General features: G+C 42.0%; 1 protein-coding gene across 3 annotated transcripts in view; it reads left to right on the forward strand.

The window, feature by feature from the left end:
• Nucleotides 1–7568: 7568 nt before the first annotated feature.
• The window catches only part of atp8b5b (ATPase phospholipid transporting 8B5b), a 506562-nt gene continuing 497241 nt past the window's right edge, over nt 7569–16889 (forward strand). For all 3 annotated transcript variants that reach the window (XR_011588690.1, XM_070868497.1, XM_070868507.1), the window contains exons 1-2: nt 7569–7700; nt 12406–12603. The gene's annotated coding sequence lies outside the window, so the exon portion shown is untranslated. The remainder of the gene's footprint in view (nt 7701–12405; nt 12604–16889) is intronic.

The raw sequence follows: 16889 nt of genomic DNA on the forward strand, positions 1-16889 counted from the left end.
TGAAAAATGATGGTCAAGGCCTCTGCTATTTCCTCTTTTACTTCACTCAACAGCCTGGGATGCATTTCATCTGGGCCTGGAGACTTATCTACTTTCAAAGCTGCTAAACCCCTTAATACTTCTTGTCTCACTTTATTTATTTCATCCAGAATATCACACTCCTCCTCGATAGCAGTATCTGCATTACCCCTTTCCTTTGTGAAAACAGATGCAAAGTATTCATTAAGAACCCTACCAACATTTTCCACCTCCATACAAAGATTACCCTCATGGTCTCTAATAGGCCCTAGCCTTTCTTTAGTTACCCTCTTACTCTTAATGTATTTATAGAACACCCTAGGGTTTTCCTTAATTTTTCTGGCCAAGAATTTCTTGTGCTTTCTCTTAGCATTCCTAATATCCTTTTTAATTTTACCTCTTAACTTTCTATATTCCTCTAAAGATTCTAAAGTATTTAGCCGTTGGTATAGGACATAAGCGTCCTTTTTTTTCTTAATCCTCCCCTGTAAGTCCCCAGACATCCAGGGGGCTCTCGAATTATTTTTCCCAGCCTTTTTCTTTTAGGGCACATGTTTGGCCTGAGTCTTTCGGATCTCCTCCTTGAATGCCTCCCACTGTTCTGACACTGATTTACCCACATGTAGCTGTTTTCAGTCCACTATGGCCAAATCACTCCTTAACTTAGCAAAATTAGCTTTTCCCCAATTCGGAATTTTTATTCCAAGCTTATTCTTGTCCTTATCCATAACCAATTTGAATCTGACTGAATTATGGTCACTGTCATACATGTGTTCTCCTACTACTACCCCTTCAACCTGCCCAGTTTCATTCCCCTCGCATGTTGGGCTTGCTACATGCTGACTAAAAAAGTTCTCTTAAATGCATTTCAAGAATTCTGCACCCTCTATACCCTTCACACTAAATTTGTCCCAATCAATATTTGGATAGTTAAAATCCTTTACTATTACTAACCTATAATTTTCTGTATAATTTTTCTTTTCTCCTCCTCCAACTCTATTCCCCAGCCCGTTCAATGAGGTGCTACATGCAAAATACACCTCCCTTTTAAGAAATGCAGACTGCCTTTAAGTAGTGCAGGCTAGCTTCAAGTGGGGCTAGCCCCGTACAAACTTGGGTCCCATGCTGAACATTCAGCCACTCAACAGCACATTCAATGCTAGACTAAATGCCGCAATCATGTTAATCAGCAGTCAGCACAATGTTCGAGTACTGCCTGCATTACTTTTAGCGTAGAGGACGCGGTACGGGAGTCTCGAGAGGAACGTTGGCAGCATCGAGGAGGTGGTGCGGGAGTCCGGGGAGGCCTATAAAGGCCCAACGTCTGAGGAGGAGCATCGGCAGCGTCGAGGAGGCCGTGCGGGATTCGGGGGAGGCCTATAATGGCCCAACGTCAGCGGAGGAGCAACAGCAGCATCGAGGATTCAGCTGGTGCTGGGTGAGAAGGCAAAAAAGAAGTTGAAAGAAATCGGAGGGTGACGTCAGAGCCAAGGGGGTAAGTGATTGGCTGCTGATTGGTGAGTAGTTTTACTTTTTCTTTTCCTTTATCAGTAACCTTTATCATGACGATATACCGTTTTGGATACTGTTGGGGGAGATAACTTACCAGGGGAAGGCACCAGCAGCCAGGTTCATGGCACCATGGGTAGCTCTGCTGCACAGAAGGGCGGGAAAAAGAGTGGGAGAGCTATAGTGATAGGGGACTCTATTGTAAGGGGAATAGATAGGAATTTCTGCGGCCGCAACCGAGACTCCAGGATGGTATGTTGCCTCCCTGGTGCAAGGGTCAAGGATGTCTCGGAGCGGCTGCAGAGCATTCTGGAGAGGGAGGGTGAACAGCCAGTTGTCGTGGTGCACTGGATTGGTACCAGTGCCACGTGCTATTCAGAGTAGAAGGAGCAGGATAGTTAGAATAAATACATGGCTTGAGCAGTGGTGCAAGAGGGAGGGATTCAAATTCCTGGGACATTGGAACCAGTTCTGGGGGAAGTGGGACCTGTACAAACAGGACAGTCTACACTTGGGCAGGACTGGAACTGATGTCCTAGGGGTAACATTTGCTATTGCAGTTCGGGAGTGTTTAAACTAATATGGCAGGGGGATGGGAATCTATGCAGCGAGACAGGGCAAAGTAATATGGAGTCAGAAACAGATGATAGAAAGGTAAAAAGCAATAGTGGAATGCCGAGTAAGCGGAGGAGCAACAGCAACAAGAAACAAAAAGGGCCACACTACATCATAATTCTAAAAGGACAAAGGGAGTTAAAAAAAACAAGCCTGAAGGCTTTGTGTCTTAATGCAAGGAGTATCCGTAATAAGGTGGATGAATTAACTGTGCAAATAGATGTTAACAGATATGATGTTATTGGGATTACAGAGACGTGGCTCCAGGATGATCAGGGCTGGGAACTCAACATCCAAGGGTATTCAACATTCAGGAACGATAGAATAAAAGAAAAAGGAGGGGGTAGCATTGCTGGTTAAAGAGGAGATTAATGCAATAGTTAGGAAGGACATTAGCTTGGATGATGTGGAATCTATATGGGTAGAGCTGCAGAACACCAAAGGGCAAAAAATGTTAGTGGGAGTTGTGTACAGATCTCCAAACAGTCGTAGTGATGTTGGGGAGGGCATCCAACAGGAAATTAGGGGTGCATGCAATAAAGGTGCAGCAGTTATCATGGGTGACTTTAATATGCATATAGATTGGGCTAACCAAACTGGAAGCAATACGGTGGAGGAGGATTTCCTGGAGTGCATAAGGGATGGTTTTCTAGACCAATATGTCGAGGAACCAACTAGGGGGGAGGCCATTTTAGACTGGGTGTTGTGTAATGAGAGAGGATTAATTAGCAATCTCGTTGTGCGAGGCCCCTTGGGGAAGAGTGACCATAATATGGTGGAATTCTACATTAGGATGAAGAATGAAACAGTAAATTCAGAGACCATGGTCCAGAAACTTAAAGAAGGCTAACTTTGAAGGTATGAGGCATGAATTGGCTAGGATAGATTGGCGAATGATACTTAAGGGGTTGACAGTGGATGGGCAATGGAAGACATTTAGAGACCGCATGGATGAACTACAACAATTGTACATCCCTGTCTGGCGTAAAAATAAAAAAGGGAAGGTGGCTCAACCGTGGCTATCAAGGGAAATCAGGATTAGTATTAAAGCCAAGGAAGTGGCATACAAATTGGCCAGAAATAGCAACGAATCCGGGGACTGGGAGAAATTTAGAACTCAGCAGAGGAGGACAAAGGGTTTGATTAGGGCAGGGAAAACAGAGTACGAGAGGAAGCTTGCAGGGAACATTAAAACAGACTGCAAAAGCTTCTATAGATATGTAAAGAGAAAAAGGTTAGTAAAGACAAACGTAGGTCCCCTGCAGTCAGAATCAGGGGAAGTCATAACGGGGAACAAAGAAATGGCAGACCAATTGAACAAGTACTTTGGTTCGGTATTCACTAAGAAGGACACAAACAACCATCCGGATATAAAAGGGGTCAGAGGGTCTAGTAAGAAGGAGGAACTGAGGGAAATCCTTATTAGTCGGGAAATTGTGTTGGGGAAATTGATGGGATTGAAGGCCGATAAATCCCCAGGACCTGATGGTCTGCATCCGAGAGTACTTAAGGAGGTGGCCTTGGAAATAGCGGATGCATTGACAGTCATTTTCCAACATTCCATAGACTCTGGATCAGTTCCTATGGAGTGGAGGGTAGCCAACGTAACCACCTTTTTTAAAAAAGGAGGGAGAGAGAAAACAGGGAATTATAGACCGGTCAGCCTGACATCGGTAGTGGGTAAAATGATGGAATCAATTATTAAGGATGTCATAGCAGCGCATTTGGAAAGAGGTGACATGATAGGTCCAAGTCAGCATGGATTTGTGAAAGGGAAATCATGCTTGACAAATCTTCTGGAATTTTTTGAGGATGTTTCCAGTGGAGTGGACAAGGGAGAACCAGCTGATGTGGTATATTTGGACTTTCAGAAGGCTTTCGACAAGGTCCCACACAAGAGATTAATGTGCAAAGTTAAAGCACATGGGATTGGGCGTAGTGTGCTGACGTGGATTGAGAACTGGTTGGCAGACAGGAAGCAAAGAGTAGGAGTAAATGGGTACTTTTCAGAATGGCAGGCAGTGACTAGTGGGGTACCGCAAGGTTCTGTGCTGGGGCCGCAGCTGTTTACATTGTACATTAATGATTTAGACGAGGGGATTAAATGTAGTATCTCCAAATTTGCGGATGACACTAAGTTGGGTGGCAGTGTGAGCTGCGAGGAGGATGCTATGAGACTGCAAAGTGACTTGGAGAGGTTGGGAGAGTGGGCAAATGCATGGCAGATGAAGTATAATGTGGATAAATGTGAGGTTATCCACTTTGGTGGTAAAAACAGAGAGACAGACTATTATCTGAATGGTGACAGATTAGGAAAAGGGGAGGTGCAACAGGACCTGGGTGTCATGGTACATCAGTCATTGAAGGTTGGCATGCAGGTACAGCAGGCGGTTAAGAAAGCAAATGGCATGTTGGCCTTCATAGCAAGGGGATTTGAGTATAGGGGCAGGGAGGTGTTACTACAGTTGTACAGGGCCTTGGTGAGGCCACACCTGGAGTATTGTGTACAGTTTTGGTCTCCTAACTTGAGGAAGGACATTCTTGCTATTGTGGGAGTGCAGCGAAGGTTCACCAGATTGATTTCCGGGATGGCGGGACTGAAAGAAAGACTGGATCAACTGGGCTTGTATTCACTGGAGTTCAGAAGAATGAGAGGGGATCTCATAGAAACGTTTAAAATACTGACGGGTTTAGACAGGTTAGATGCAGGAAGAATGAGGAAGTCCAGAACCAGGGGTCACAGTCTAAGGATAAGGGGTAAGCCATTTAGGATTGAGATGAGGAGAAACTTCTTCACTCAGAGTGTTGTTAACCTGTGGAATTCTCTACCGCATAGAGTTGTTGATGCCAGTTCATTGGATATATTCAAGAGGGAGTTAGATATGGCCCTTATGGCTAAAGGGATCAAGAGGTATGGAAAGAAAGCAGGAAAGGGGTACTGAGGTGAGTGATCAGCCATGATCTTATCGAAGGGCTGAATGGCCTACTCCTGCACCTATTTTCTATGTTTCTATGTTTCTATGTTAATTGGCACGGATTAAAAACACATCTTGATTCCTGTGCCCGTTTTTGGTGGCTTGGCCACTATGTCTGTCTGAGCTTAATAGATTGTTGAAGTTTATCAATCTCAAATCAGAATCAACAACGAGCATGTCATTGATACAGTTTATTTCCTCTCCTCTCTTATGTACACAGCCTCTCTGTTTAAAAAAAAACTCAACATAAACTTTCCATGAATTGGTGTTTTGAAATTAGTTCTCTAACCTTTCTTCATATAATTTTGAAAAACAATAAGGGAGAAACTGCTAGAAGCTTAATGAAAATATCCAGCGGTTCAGCTGACTAAATTGGGTATGCTGAACATATTTAGACTGCACAATATACATTTGGCCAGCAGCGTAACAGCCCTGGTCAAAAATGGAAAGAAAACATAAGAAACAATTACATTCTATTATGCTGCCGGATTGCGCTGGTTCATGGAAGAGTTTACATTTGTGATTATACAATGATTTTTAGTGGAAACTTGAACTGTATCCTAGCCAACACAATTTCACCACACGACTGCGGTTCAAGAAAGCGGCTCACCAGCACCTTCTCAAGGGCAATAAATGCTGGCATTACCAGCAATGCCCACATCTAGGAATGAATTTTTAAAAGTGCATTTTGGGCACAATTGGGAAACAGAAACTCTACCCCATCAAGTCTAAGCCCAGGACTTTGGGTGAGCCCGAGGCCGGCGCAGACACGATGAGCCAAAATAGCCTCCTTCCATGCTGTAAATTTCTATGATTTTATGACTCCAAGTAAGAACTTTAATAAAGGCATTAAAAACAATTCAATTGATTAATATAATCATGTTATTTTTTGAAATATGTAACTTTTTTGTATTTAAGTCCTTATTTTGGACATTCAGTTATTAACAAAAAAACTGCTGCACATTATTTTTTCAGGAAGCATTTGTGGGTAAAAATTAATACAGCACCACCAATTGTTGCAAGTTGAGTTTTAATTTTAATGAGCACCATTTAGTTGCATGATAGGCAATAGCTATATCTAAGTGTTGACATTTTAACATTGCAGTCCCATAGAATTAAAAAAATATAGTTAAATATGAATGTTATGAAAAATATATTTCTATCTTTATTCTTCTAAGTAAATTGTACTTATATAGCTACTATAGGATTATCATTTTTCTTGAAACCACAATTTGCTCTCGGAGTTTCAAGAGGGACATAGAAACATAGAAACATAGAAAATAGGTGCAGGAGCAGGCCATTCAGCCCTTCTAGCCTGCACCGCCATTCAATGAGTTCATGGCTGAACATGAAACTTCAGTACCCCCTTCCTGCTTTCTCGCCATAACCCTTGATCCCCCGAGTAGTAAGGACTTCATCTAACTCCCTTTTGAATATATTTAGTGAATTGGCCTCAACTACTTTCTGTGGTAGAGAATTCCACAGGTTCACCACTCTCTGGGTGAAGAAGTTTCTCCTCATCTTGGTCCTAAATGGCTTACCCCTTATCCTCAGACTGTGACCCCTGGTTCTGGACTTCCCCAACATTGGGAACATTCTTCCTGCATCTAACCTGTCTAAACCCGTCAGAATTTTAAATGTTTCCATGAGGTCCCCTCTCATTCTTCTGAACTCCAGTGAATACAAGCCCAGTTGATCCAGTCTTTCTTGATAGTGTAAAACTGAAACAAGAATGTTATTGCATTTTGTGTGTAATCAACTGTGAAAAATTGTACCATATTTTTTCACAATCATAATTTTCTGTGGGAGATACTAATAATTTTGTAATGTTTTGTGACTGAAACAAAAAATAAATCTATTTTGGTCTGTTTTTCCTCTCACTATACCCTGATGATAATTATTATATTTCCTAATATATAGTTTTATTTATTTAACACTGATTTTACAATTGTTCCTGACCGTTTTTTGCCCACTGAAAACTATTACATTAAAAGTAGCTTGCCTCCTGAACATTGGCTGTATTGCTCACTTGGGATCTGTAACATCACAAAAGCTTCAGAATGTTTGTGCTTAATATTTCACCTGAATTGATTTTCAGTAAAGTGTTTAGGATGTCGAGCCATAAACAATGAGAGCAGGTTCAAAGATGTGATTTACTGCTAGTGCAAGGATTAACCCTTTTCATAGATAAGGTCCCGATTGAGAACACATAAAATGTCATTGCCATTTGTGTCGCTCTGAATTCCTATTTTGAAAGGAAGGTAGAACTGGTTAGATTAAGGATTGATTTCCTCAACAAAAATTGTGTATCTTGAGCAATACCATCTTAACAACACCAGTCTTCGCGAGGCTTGGTGCTTGCAGAGCCGCGAGCCCAGTGAGCAGGGTGGCACGTGGCTGAACGCGAGCGGGCACTTGGAATGTGGTGGCGCGCGGAGGGACCGCGGGGTCGCGAGCTCGGGGCATTTTTTTCAAATATTGGGGCCCGGGAGTCGGTTTGCTCTCGGACTGCCAGGCTTGGAGTTCTAGTAGTGGCTGAGGGCCGCGCCTTACAGTGCGGGGGAGTGCAATTTCTGCCACCCGGTGAGACTTGCTAATTTAGAATCACAGCGATGGAAGGGGAGGGCGGGCAAGCTTCTTTCAGTGAATTCTTTTCACGGGTGAGAATGAGTGATTGGAAATCTGGCGTTTGCTCCGCATCATGGGTGCAACCAGAAAGGTGCAACCTTCAGCAAATCATTGGCTGTGAGATTTTCAAGCGCAACCGAAGCCTCGACTGATTCATGCCAAAAGCATAAGCACACTTAAAAATGGAAAACTGAGTCCGTTTTCATGGAGTGTAGGATGCACAGCAATTCAAACAAGGCATGACAACTCAATCACTCTTAAATCTCCTGGCAAATATGGGAGAGTTGATAAGGCTCTTAGATAAGGTGTTATTGTGAGTGCAAACCTGCGCTGATGCACAAATAACACTAGTTGAATTTGAACTTCAAAAATAACCTGTAAGTCAACAAAGTGGAAAAAGGTTCCAATTTAACGTAGAATATAGAGTTTGGTCTTTTTTCTAAAAATAAATAAAATACTTGCATTTATATAGCACCTTTCAGAACCACCAAATTTCAGAATCCCAAAGCACTTTTCAGCTAATTAAGCCATCATCATCATAGGTAGTCCCTCGGATTTGAGGATGACTTGCTTTCACATTAAAAATGAGTTCTCGGGTGACTAAGCAGTCCAATGCGGGACCTACAGTCTCTGGTCACAGGTGGGGCAAACGGTGGTTGAAGGAACAGGTGGTTGGGATGCCTGGGTTGCTGTGCGCTCCTTCTGCTGTCGACGCTTGGCTTCAGCTTGCTCTTGGCGAAGAGACTTGAGGTGTTTAGCGCCTTTCCAGATGCATTTCCTCCACTTTGGGCGGTCTTGGGTCAAGGATTCTCAGGTGTCGGTGGGAATGTTACATTTTTTCAAGGAGGCTTTGGGGGTGACCTTAAAGCGTTTCCTCTGCCCATCTGGGGCCCGCTTGCCATGTTGGACATCCGAGTAGAACATTTGTTTTGGGAGTCTCGTGTCAGGCATGCGGATGATGTGGCCCGTCCAGCGGAGCTGATCGAGCATGGTCAGTGCTTCGATGCTGGGGATGTTGACCTGAGCAAGGACACATACGTTGGTGCGTCTATCCTGCCAATGGATTTGCAGGATCTTGCGGAGGCAGTGTTGGTGGTACTTCTCCAGTGTTTTGAGGTGCCTGCTGTACATTCCTCAAAACACTGGAAAAGCCAGTGAATTACTTTTGAAGTGTAGTCACTGTTGTAATGTAGGAAACGCAGCAATTTTCCCACAGCAATTCCCACAACACTAGATAATATGTATTAGCGATGTTGATTGACAGCTAGGACTCCGGGGATAAATAGTGTCATGGGAGAGTTTAACATCTCATCTGAAACACAACACCTCCTGACAGTGCAGCACTCCCTAGATCTGTGTACTCAAGTCTCTGGAGTGGCACTTGAACCCACAACCTTCTGACATAGAGGCGGTGCTACCTACTGAGTCATGGTTGACACACAATTTTCTGCCAAATGTTTAAAAAAGGAACTGGAAAAATCTCTGCTTGTTGAACTATAATTGTACGCTCTGTGAAATGCAGTGATTCCTGAGCTGCTCAGAAAGGAAATGTCATACAAGCACTCAGGGTGGAATAGTGGAAAATGTGAGGCTAAATGTATGATCTTGATTCTTTTTGCCTGATCTACCACCAGGGAGATACTTAAGAACATAAAAAATAGGAATGTGTGTAGGTCATGCGACCCTTCGATTCTGCTCTGCCATTCAATAAGATCATGGCTGATCTTCTAGCTCAATACTTGCAGAACTATTCCTCAGGGGTGGGACAATTTTAGATGGCTGATGGAAGGAGCAGGTTTGTTACACTTGTCGTTTCTTTTCCATGCTTTTTTTATATCATTTTCCATTTCCTTTGTTTATTGTGAACCCTTAGGTGGGCATGAGGCTCCACTTCTGCAATTCTTACTCCCTTCTATAATTTAAAAAAAGGTACCGAAGGATTTTGTGAATTAGGAAGTCAAAAGTCTTTGAAAGTTTAAAAAAAATTAAAACAAATGCAGTTGCCTCTTGTAATTTTCAATCTTGAGTGGCTGATTTTACAGATCTCACTGGATGAAGCCTGTAATTTTACTTAAAGAAATACAGTTGTAATGAGAGGAAAGGATTTTGAAAGTGAAAAGAGGGTTGTGCATGGTAATTTCCTCCTTTCCCTCATGCACACAGAATTCCTATTTGTCTGTGGAGGTTGAACTTCTTTCACATAACAAGGACGCCTTTACCGTCAGTAAATAATCTACTATTATATAAATTATAATTTTAAAATAATGACATGAATATAGCCATGATGATTGAATAATTGCTGTACAGTGTTTTTTCAATAACATTTGTACTTTACATTGGTAAAGAAGGACAAAAGTTGAGCAGTGCAAATTGGATTTTTTTCTCACAACTGTTCATAAAATTGGAGGCTTGCTTTGGACAAAAGAGGAGTGGAACTGATGAGAAAGCATCGGATGTAATGCTGGTCAGAAGAGTAATTGTGAAACCTTGTTGTACAAGATACATATGATCAAAAGTATCCATTCATGTGAAACCACGTTCAATGAATTACTGTTCTGTTTGCAAAGTGGAGTTTTGCATATGTTTTTTTTCCAAAGGCACAAGATAGCCTTTGAACTGTTTCATGCTCCCATGGGTTACCAACAGATTTGATAGGCTCAGAGCTGTATCTTAACCAGCTGGGTTAGAGGTGCTCCAGAATGTTAAGAAAAACAAATTAAAAAGATGTTTGAAATATACTCCAGAGAGATGAGGATACAATATACCATCACTAAAAATTAAAGCATCCTGTTCTCTTAAATTCCATTTCTGCATAATTGTTAGTCTGTTTTTATTTTATTCCGAGGAAATTGTGTTTTATCGCAAGGAATGTCATATAAGGAGAGAAATATTTTCTTGTTTATGCAAATCATAATTATAAAACGTGGAATGTTTCTTGCAAAGGCACCACAATAGAGCACCACATGTCTGAACTCGTCAGGACCAAGCATATTTTGGACTAACCAATTTTTTGGACTGGCAATTTATCACCCAGAATTTGATTTATGGGGTACTGATGGCTTTGAGAACAGAGGAGTGACATAAGCATTTGTGATTGAGGTATACAGAATTGAACACTCAGTTTGTCATTGAATCTGATGCTTAGATTGTCAACACTCTGGTTCAACTGGAGACAATGGTTGGGTGCGGGATGGAATCTATGAAGCTTGTGGTGGGGGCCAAAGACAATGCCTTTGGTCTTCCCAATGTTTAACTGAAGGAAATTGCAGCTCATCCAGGACTGGATGTCGAACAAGCAGTCTGACAAAACAGGCGCAGTGGAAGGGTCAAGCGAGGCGGTGGAATAGTAGAGCTGGGTGTCATCTGTGGCTGACCCAAAGCCTATGATGTTGCCAAATGGTAGCATGTAAATGAGGAAGAGGAGGGAGCTATGGACAGATCCTTGGAACACTGCAGAGGTAAGGATGCGGGAGTGGGAAGAGAAGCCATTGCTGGAATATGCTACTATCAGATAGCTAAGATTGGAACTAAGCGAGGGCAATCCTGAGCTGGACAACAGTGGAATGGTGTCCGAGGAGGATGGTATGGTCAACATTGGACCAGTTTTATTCTTGATATCATTTGTCTGTAGATACAGTACAGTTGTACCCCCAGCTGTGTATAGACTACTGTTAATTTCTAAGTTGTAAAAATATTTTGTAGGTACTTTTTTGCTTTAAAGGTGCTTGATAAATTCAAGTTGTGATAGACAAAGGTTACTATTCAAGGCTTAAATGTATTTTACATAGGCTACAAATAAACTAGTCAAATTTACAAAAGGCTGTGTCAATAGGAAATCCCTTTGGCAAAGCTATCATTACATTCACAATATTGATCTGTGCGACTAGCACTATTCGATTACTGGTGTTGTGCTATATGTGAACTGAGTGGAAGGACCCATTTGCAGTCTCTGTTATTAGCATTCTGGATAACACATTCTCACTAAATAGGTCCAATGAGCTGATTGGAAGGATCTATTTGCATTCCTTATGTTATTAGATTTCTCCATATCCTGGTCTCACTCAACTAGTATTTTTCTGAACATCCCAATGGTGCACCTTCCATATAATACAAGTGCTTTTATTCATTACAAATTTACGTTTGATGTTTTCAGTATCTGTAAATAACGCCTACTGCAACTGTATTGTATCAGTACCGTTGCCTGTTTTCTGTACTAACTGCCAATTTGTATGTATCTAAACTAACTTTCAGCATTGCTTGCTATAATTTTTCTAAAATTGACAAAAGGTAATGCCAGATTTTGACTCAATGGAGTTTTATAATTAGAGATTTGTTCTATAATTTTCTGAAGTAGTATCATGTTCTATCCCACACGAAGGCCACTGGAGTTCCTTATTATCGCAGTTATTTGAGTCAATGCTTTTTCAGGTGGTGTGTACATATGATGTAATAGACAGGTCCAACGATCAATTACCTTTGTTTGCTCAGTGCTACACTGTACCATGTCGATCCACCCACCTTGCTACTAAAATTGCCCTGTGTACCTATCAGTCAAGGGTTCAAGCTAACTCTTTACAACAGTCAGTATTTTGTAGGTGAATAGCCAAAGTTATTACAGCTTTTGTGTGACTTTAAGGCTCATTTGAATTTTCTGTTTCAGTTTTGAGAACAAAACAACTAAACCAATGTTTGATGGATTTAATTACTGAGTGGTTCTGCACTGTCGTTGATATTTGTTGACGGCAACAGAAGAAACAGCTTGTGGTGCTATGGTTTGAAGTTACTAAGTACAATTTCTCTTGTGTGAGGAAGCACTGAAAAAAAACAGAAGTTAAAGAACCATACAGGAATTGTTAAGGTGAGGATTATTTTTACCTATTTTTCAATTGCTAAAGTACCCACAATTCAGAAGAACTGTTTATTAACGTCGAAGCTGATATTTAGTTATTCAAAATGTAACACAGTTTATCATAACCACCATAAAAGCCTTAGATGATTTTGCAAGAAAGCACGTTGCACGTCATAATGATTAATAATTGGTGTTGAAACTTTAATGAAACCTTTCTAATTAAAACAAGTTTAGGAACTGTACTTTCACCTTGTAATCCGTGCATATATGTCACATTGTTTTATTATATTTTACCCATACCTTGTATGATGTTGACTAAATAGACAAAGTCACCTAATTATTATATAAGAAGGGTATTTACTGATTTGTCACATAAATCTAATGCTGTAAGCACAATGGACCAAATGGCTTCTTCCATGTTGAAGTTTCTAGGATTTTACGATTCTATCCGTCATCAGTGGAAGTTGTTGTCTAGGATTAAATTGTGGAGATGGATGAATGGATAATATGGAGTTTTGCTTACTACCTGTGGGAATCAAAGTATATATGCAAGAGGTTTGCCTGAGACGATAGTGCAGTGTGGAAGGAACTGGTTTCATCCTCCTTATATTCTTAATATATTTCCTTTTAAAGAAATGTGCGACAAAAACTGGAGGTGTAAGTGTGCACCTAAGTACTTTTCCTATTTGTCACAAGGATATCTTCAATTGATTTTCAATGGACATACCTCCATGAGAGTATCAGATTTAAATTTAATCATGTCTTCCCCTGATGTCCACACATTTTCACTTTCAGTAGGATTCACTAGTTAGCAGTCAGGAGTCAGATCTCGAGTTTTTTTTATCCCACACCGTATAGTGCAAATAAGCTGAGATCAGGCGTAGTACTTTCATTCAAAAGCAAAATACTAAGCGGATGCTGGAATCTGAAATAAAAACAGAAAATGCTAGAAATCTCAGCGGGTCAGGTAGCATCTGTGGAGAGAGAAACAGAGTTAATGTTTCAGGTTGATGACCCTTCATCAGAACTGGCAAGAATTTGAAATGTAATAGATTCTTAAGGAAGTGCTGAGGTCCTGAAAGGGGGAGTGGGGGGGTGGGGGGGGGGGGGGGGTGGAAAGAACAAAAGGAAAGGTCTGTGATCAGGTGGAAGGCAGAAGAGATTTGAGAGACAAAAGGAATGATGAGCCAAATTGAGATGGTAATAGCACAAGCTAGGTAACAAATGGCGAGTCTAGATAGGGTATGAATGGCAGAATAATTACCAGCTGCCATGGGAAAGAGAGAGAAACAAATAAGAAGAAAAAAGGGGGGGGTGGGTGTTGGTGGTGGTTGTAAAAAAAGAGAAAGGGAACAAACTATGGGCAGAGGTTATGGTCTGATCCCTCATTGCTGTTCTAGCTTAGATTGGTTAAATCGCCATGGACTAGAGATTGAATCTGAAACCCTCATGATCATTTATGATTCAATGCAATATTTTGTGATTCATTTACCTAATGAGCCATTCAAGGTGCTAAAAATATATTTGATTGACCCTTCTGTTCATATTTGCATTGCATTGGAAGAATCTCCTCCTTCGAGCCTCACTCTTTTTTTATTACTATCATCTCTACCACCCTTTCAAGCTCGATCCCGGGTTTCTCACTGAGATATCTTCCCTTCTGACCTTGCTCAGCCTGAGCACTGGACTACTCCTCATTCTTGGCAATTTCAATCTCCATCTTAACTCACCTTGCCCTCGCTCCACTGATTTCATGCCCTTCTGTCCTCTCTGAACCTCGCCCTCCATAAACTCTCCTACCCATATTCACGGCCGTCTCCTTGACCTTGTCAGCTCACATGGCCTCTTGACTATAATCTCTGATGATTTCCTTGTATCTCTCACCATCCGCATCCTGCTAACCCATTCATATCCCACTTCTATGTCTGCCTTTGGAATAAACTCTCCTCCAAGTCACTTACAGCTGTACTTTCAAACCCCCAATTGTTTAGCCTTTGCCACAATAATTCTGCAGCTGTCAATCTGCTCAACCACTCGTTCACCTCCACCTTTGATGCCCTTGTCCTGAGTAAAACACTTGGTCTTTTTTGCCCTGGTTTTTCCCCCTGATGTGGCCTACATCTTTGTTCCCTCAATTCCAAGGATGCAGACTTGAACATAACTGGCGCACAACTTGTTTAGCCATCCATTGCCAGATTTGCTGGACCATGTCAAGCACGATCAGGCCTCATTGCCGTCTGCTATAATTGCTCACTACTCCAGGAAAGCAAGGTAACCTCCGGCATCTTTTCTTCAACGCCAACCATCTCCTTAAATCTTTCGCTACACTGCCCCCTCCAGAATCACCTACAATAACACGTGCGAGGAGCTCATGGATTTCTTTGGTACTAAGATTGAGACCAATTGTTCAGCTGCTCTCTGCCACATTCCCTCTTCCCCTCAAATTTTCTTCTTGCCTTCACCCTTGTTGACAGTGCTATCAAGTGGCACTTACTCACCAATAACCTGCCAGTTCCGCCAGGACCACTCGGCTCCAGACCTCATTACAGACGTGGTCCAAACATGGACAAAAGAGCTGAATTACAGAAGTGAGGTGAGAGTGATTGCCCTTGACATCAAAGCAGTATTTGATAGAGTATGGCAACAAGGAGTCCTAGTAAAATTGAAGTCAGTAGAATTGGGGGAGAACTACCTCGCACAAAGAAAGATAGTTGTGGTTGTTAAAAGCCAATCATCTCAGCCCCAAGTCATTGCTGCAGGAGTTCCTCTGGATAGTGTCCAAGGCCCAACCATTTTCAGCTCCTTCATCAATGGCCTTCTCCCCATCATAAGGTCAGACGCGGTGATATTTGCTGCTGATTGAACAATGTTCTGTTCCATTCGCAACTCCTCAGATAATGAAGCAGTCTGTGCCTGCATGCAGCAAGACCTGGACAACATCCAGGCTTGGGCTGCTAAGTGGCAAATAACACAAGTGCCAGGCAATGACTATCTCCAACAAGAGGAAGTCTAACCACTGCCCCTTAACATTCAATCACATTACCTCTGTCAAATCCCCCACTATCAACAACCTGGGGGTCACCATTGACCAGAAACTTAACTGGACCAGCCACATAAATTTTGTGGCTACAAGAGCAGGTCAGAAACTACGTATTCTGCGGCGAGTCACTCACCTCCTGACTCTCCAAAGCCTTTCCATCATCTACAAGTCAGGAGTGTGATGGAAAACTTTCCATATGCCTGGATGAGTGCAGCTCCAACAACACTCAAGAAGCTTGACTCCATCAATGCAGTCCTTGATAGACATCCCATCCACCACCTTAAACATTCACTCCCTCCACCACTGGCACTCCATGGCTGCAGTGTGTACCATCTACAAGATGCACTACAGCAACTTGCCAAGGCTTCTTTGACAGCACCTCTCAAACCCGTGACTTCTACTACTTAGAACGACAATGGCAGCAGGTGCATGGGAACACCACTACTTACAGGTTCCTTCCAAGTCAGATCGCAGAGTCAAAATCCTGAAACTTCGTTTCTAACAACACTATGGGAGTACTTTCACGACACGGACTGCAGCAGTTCAAGAAGGCGGCTCAACACCTTCTCAAGAGCTATTAGGGATGGGCAATAAATGTTGACCTTGCCAGCAACGCCCACATCCCATGAATGAATAATTTTAAAAAGTATTTGTATGGACATCATATGAGAACAAGATTGAGATTGGCTGTGATATCTGCTGCGATGAGTATGCCTGCTGACACTCACTGTCAAGGCTCATGCATGAATAAATGTTGTGGGTGAGGACCTGGAGGGTAACTTGCACTTGTATTTATATTCTATCTTCATTGTTTGCTTAATGAGGAATTAAGAAAGGTATCTTTTGGCTGCTATAAATGCCAGCACACATTTCGTTCTGCCACACATCGAACAGAATTCTTCCCCTGCTGGGATAAGGACATAATTAAATGACTACTTTTACAGTAAGAGCCGACTTTACCTCTCACCCTTTGCATTCACAATTTTCAAATCTCTCCCACTGCTTCTGGCATTCTCTAGCTGCACTGTCATCCTGCCCCTCTCACTCCTAGTCTGCGGATTATTTCTCTGTCCTTGTCTGCTGGCTTTTTAGCATGGCAATTAAGCTCAGTGTCACCTCTGAGTTAGAAGACCGTAGGTTCAAGCTCCATTCCAGGATTTGAATTTAATCTGTGCTAACTCTTCAGTTCACAGGGTGTTGCATTGTCAAAGATGTGATCATTTCGATGAGCAGTTAAACTGAAGCTCTGTCTGTA

The sequence above is a fragment of the Pristiophorus japonicus genome, chromosome 2, assembly GCF_044704955.1.
Source record: "Pristiophorus japonicus isolate sPriJap1 chromosome 2, sPriJap1.hap1, whole genome shotgun sequence".
Lineage (NCBI taxonomy): Eukaryota > Metazoa > Chordata > Chondrichthyes > Pristiophoridae > Pristiophorus > Pristiophorus japonicus.